The 5350-nt window shown below is 47.7% G+C and overlaps 1 long non-coding RNA gene across 1 annotated transcript; it reads right to left on the bottom strand.

The window, feature by feature from the left end:
• Positions 1 to 3851: 3851 nt before the first annotated feature.
• On the bottom strand, positions 3852 to 5350 carry LOC121309329. The gene is made up of 3 exons (XR_005948631.1): positions 5280 to 5350; positions 4267 to 4384; positions 3852 to 3868 (listed from the first exon to the last, which is right to left on the bottom strand). It is a non-coding gene; the product is annotated as an uncharacterized LOC121309329 (long non-coding RNA).

The raw sequence follows: 5350 nt of genomic DNA, 5'->3' as shown, positions 1-5350 counted from the left end.
ATCTTTTTCTAAATATATTTTTTCTGTAATTATTATTATTATTATTATTATTATAAAAATATAATAATAATCCCCCTACCTGATGATTTTAGAAAATCTCTAAAAGTTTAGAAAGCGCGAATTCACAGTCTGTTGCATGATTCTCAACTGAGTGACAAGAGTTTCAACGCATTATAGATACAGCATCTCCTGATACAGATAGAGATACAGATACAGCATCTCCTGATACAGATAGAGATACAGATACAGCATCTCCTGATACAGACACAGCTACAGATACAGCATCTCCTGATACAGACACAGCTACAGATACAGCATCTCCTGATACAGACACAGCTACAGATACAGAATCTCCTGATACAGATAGAGATACAGATACAGCATCTCCTGATACAGACACAGCTACAGATACAGCATCTCCTGATACAGATAGAGATACAGATACAGCATCTCCTGATACAGACACAGCTACAGATACAGAATCTCCTGATACAGATAGAGATACAGATACAGCATCTCCTGATACAGACACAGCTACAGATACAGCATCTCCTGATACAGACACAGCTACAGATACAGCATCTCCTGATACAGATAGAGATACAGATACAGCATCTCCTGATACAGATAGAGATACAGATACAGCATCTCCTGATACAGATAGAGCTACAGATACAGCATCTCCTGATACAGACACAGATACAGATACAGCATCTCCTGATACAGATACAGCTACAGATACAGCATCTCCTGATACAGACACAGCTACAGATACAGCATCTCCTGATACAGATAGAGATACAGATACAGCATCTCCTGATACAGATACAGATACAGATACAGCATCTCCTGATACAGATAGAGATACAGATACAGCATCTCCTGATACAGACACAGCTACAGATACAGATTCTCCTGATACAGATAGAGATACAGATACAGCATCTCCTGATACAGACACAGCTACAGATACAGAATCTCCTGATACAGATAGAGATACAGCTACAGCATCTCCTGATACAGACACAGCTACAGATACAGCCTCTCCTGATACAGATAGAGCTACAGATACAGCATCTCCTGATACAGACAGAGATACAGATACAGCATCTCCTGATACAGATAGAGATACAGATACAGCATCTCCTGATACAGAAACAGCTACAGATACAGCATCTCCTGATACAGATAGAGATACAGATACAGCATCTCCTGATACAGACACAGCTACAGATACAGATTCTCCTGATACAGATAGAGATACAGATACAGCATCTCCTGATACAGACACAGCTACAGATACAGATTCTCCTGATACAGATAGAGCTACAGATACAGCATCTCCTGATACAGATAGAGCTACAGATACAGCATCTCCTGATACAGATACAGCTACAGATACAGCATCTCCTGATACAGACACAGCTACAGATACAGCATCTCCTGATACAGATAGAGATACAGATACAGCATCTCCTGATACAGACACAGCTACAGATACAGCATCTCCTGATACAGATAGAGATACAGATACAGCATCTCCTGATACAGATAGAGCTACAGATACAGCATCTCCTGATACAGATAGAGATACAGATACAGCATCTCCTGATACAGACACAGCTACAGATACAGCATCTCCTGATACAGATAGAGATACAGATACAGCATCTCCTGATACAGACACAGCTACAGATACAGCATCTCCTGATACAGATACAGATACAGATACAGCATCTCCTGATACAGACACAGCTACAGATACAGCATCTCCTGATACAGATAGAGATACAGATACAGCATCTCCTGATACAGATACAGATACAGATACAGCATCTCCTGATACAGATAGAGATACAGATACAGCATCTCCTGATACAGACACAGCTACAGATACAGCATCTCCTGATACAGACACAGCTACAGATACAGCTTCTCCTGATACAGATAGAGATACAGATACAGCATCTCCTGATACAGATAGAGATACAGATACAGCATCTCCTGATACAGACACAGCTACAGATACAGCATCTCCTGATACAGATAGAGATACAGCATCTCCTGATACAGATAGAGCTACAGATACAGCATCACGAGGTCACTACACTAGGGCGGGGCTCCCCATCACAGCTTCAGATTGGGAAAGTCACTCCTAGTGTTTTTTTTTAAGGAAAGGGGATGGGGTTAGCAAAGGGGAGGGGTCAGGGGAGGAGTTTGGGAGTGGGTGGAATCAGGGAGGTGTTAAAGAATGGGAGGGGCTAGGGGAGGGGTTTGGAGTGGGAGTGGTTAGGGGCGGGGTTAGAGCAGTTTCTTGTTTACCTTCGACCACGCCCCAGGCAGTCTTTCTTCCTAGGACTCTCTTTCCATTCACCTGGTACTCCTTATCACTCCAACCATGCTCCAAACGGCAAATCGACTCCTGAGAGAGGGGGGAGAGAGAGAGAGAGGAGAGAGGAGAGATAGAGAGGAGAGGGAGAGAGAGAGAGAGAGAGAGAGAGGAGAGAGGAGAGAGAGAGAAGAGAGGAGAGGCAAGACAGAGGGAAGGGGGGAGAGAGAGCGAGAGAGGGGTTGGGGGAGGAGGGAGAGAGAGAGGGAGAGAGGGGGGGGGGGGAGAGAAAAGGAAAAACGTGAGAGAAGAAGGAAAGGAGAAAGAGGAAAGGAGGAGTAGGGAGAGGGGGGGGGGGGAGGGAGAGGGAGAGGGGGAGGGGGGGGAGAGAGAGACAGAGAGGGAGAAGGGGGGGAAGGGGGAGTAGGAGAGAGGAGAGTAGGAGCCCTTATAAATAGCTAATTATTGTAGATATCTTGATTTAATATGCTTCCCTTGTGCGTTTAACAAAAACATTAAAAGACCCCTCTACCCTTATGCTTTTTTCCCTTACGTAATCCTTGACAATGTGACCTAAACCAACCTCTCTGCTCCTCTGGGCTTTACAAAAATTGTCTTTAACAAAACCATGCATGCTTCCCTGTGCTTTACACCAAAAATAACCCTTCATCGATACTTTCAATGCTGCTTTTCCTTTGCTTTAACCAGGGACATACATCTATGCTGTGCTTTACAACTGCTTCCCCCCTGTGCTCTTTAACCCCCCACCCCAGAGATACCTCTCTGTGCTTTACAATGCTTCCCTATGCTTTACCAGACCTCTCTGTGCTTTACAATGCTTCCCTGTGCTTTGCCAGACCTCTCTGGCTTTACAAAATGCTTCCCTGTGCGTTACCAGACCTCTCTGTGCTTTACAATGCTTCCTTATGCACATAGCTATTAGTCCCCTGGTGCCAAAAAATGCTTTTCTTTAATTTTTTCAACACCATGTCAATGCTAACAATGCTTCCCTATGCTTTACCAGAACTCTCTGTGCTTTACAATGCTTCCCTATGCTTTACCAGACCTCTCTGTGCTTTACAATGCTTTCCTATGCTTAACTGTACCTCTCTGTGCTTTACAATGCTTCCCTGTGCTTTACCAGCCCTCTCTGTGCTTTACAATGCTTCCCTGTGCTTTACCAGACCTCTCTGTGCTTCATTTATGAGCTTCCCCCGGCTGTTTGTATTTTTATACCAGAAAAATATAATGTCCGATCTCAGCTTCCATAATGCCCTCTATCAGTGTTGGCAACAGGTAGGAGGTGGGGGGGGAAAAAAGGGGTCTACTTTTTGGTCGTTCAGTTCCCCGGCGGGGGGGAGATTTCCGGGCGGGGGTCGTGGGGTCGCACTGCTAAAAAAATTCGCTCTGTTCCTCCCTCTTCACTCCTCTGGAAACTCCCCGTCGTTCGCAAAACGTACTCCCTTCTGTGCAAAAATCGGATTCCGTTGAAGAAAGAACTTCCCATCTCCTCCCACCTTCCTCCATCTCCTTCCTGACCTGAGAGAGAGAGAGAGAGAGAGAGAGAGAGAGAGGAGAGAGTGGGTCACAAGAGAGAGCAGAGCCCCACAGTGTTGTTCAGTTTGACACTGCAGTATAATATAGAATCCCTTCTTCTTGGTGTCTGTGTTAGTTTACTGCATTCTGAATAGAGTTTAGTGTCACTGAAGCTGCACAGACAGACAGACAGAGCCCCACAATGCTGTTCAGTTTGACGCTGCAGTATAATATAGAATCCCTTCTTCTTGGTGTTTCATTTGACTCTGTAACAAATCGATCCCTTCTGCTTGGGTTATTTCTGGAGGGTTGATTGGGGGGTGGGGGAGGGGTTCGGGAGTGGGTGGCCTCCCCGAGGGGAGGGGTTAGGGAGTGGGAGGGGCTGGGGGAGGAGCCTGTACCCTCTGTTTGAAGTCCTGTTTCTCCTCCACAGTCAGCGTGTCTGACTTGCTGATCACAGGGATGATGTTCACAACGTGGGTGAGGTGCTTCATGAACTCCAGATCCAGGGGGCGGAGCCTGAGAGAGACAGGGGCGGGGTTAACACTGAGAGAGTGGGCGGGGTTAATACTGAGAGAGAGAGAGAGAGACAGGGGCGGGGTTAACACTGAGAGAGTGGGCGGGGTTAATACTGAGAGAGACAGAGAGAGACAGGGGCGGGGTTAATACTGAGAGAGTGGGCGGGGTTAATATTGAGAGACAGAGAGAGACAGGGGCGGGGTTAATACTGAGAGAGTGGGCGGGGTTAATATTGAGAGACAGAGAGAGACAGGGGCGGGGTTAATACTGAGAGAGTGGGCGGGGTTAATATTGAGAGACAGAGAGAGACAGGGGCGGGGTTAACACTGAGAGAGTGGGCGGGGGATTATACTCTCTCACCCCCCCCCAATTAATGACTCTCTCTCTCCTCTCTCTTCCCCTACCCCAATAGACACTCTCTTAGGGCACCCTTATGACTCTTGTCTCACCCCGCCCCACGCGCCCCATGTAGACGGAACACTCTCCCCCGCCCCCCAAATTGTACTCTCTCACACGGCCACCCACACTACACTCGCTTTCTCTGCTCTGTGCGCCCGCCCAGTGCTGACTGGGTCACCCCCCAACCCTGACTTGTATGTGCGGTCATCTGTGAGTGTGCAGTCCCCGCCCCAAGAATTAGCGCAGACACCGGAGGGAGATAAGTCTCTACGGCAGTGCACCTGTGTCGGGGAATCCTCTACTCTAGTCCTACCCGAGGGATATTGATGCAGAGAGAGAGGGGCGGGGTTAAGAGAGAGAGAGTGGGCGGGGTTAATACTGAGAGAGAGAGAGAGGGGCGGGGTAGTGTGCTTGTGCGAGGGCAGTGCGAGTGCGTTTGGGGGTGCAGTGCAGTGCGCAGTGTGAGTGTGAGTGCGCAGTGTGAGTGTGCACTCACGAGTGTCCAGTCGGAGGGATGAAGTACAGGCAGCAGTGCACTCGGGTGTCGGGGATCCTCTTCTTCCTCGC

This window comes from Polyodon spathula, unplaced genomic scaffold (assembly GCF_017654505.1).
Source record: "Polyodon spathula isolate WHYD16114869_AA unplaced genomic scaffold, ASM1765450v1 scaffolds_1207, whole genome shotgun sequence".
NCBI classification, from domain to species: Eukaryota; Metazoa; Chordata; class Actinopteri; order Acipenseriformes; family Polyodontidae; genus Polyodon; species Polyodon spathula.
This window is presented reverse-complemented; position numbering and strand designations above follow the sequence as displayed.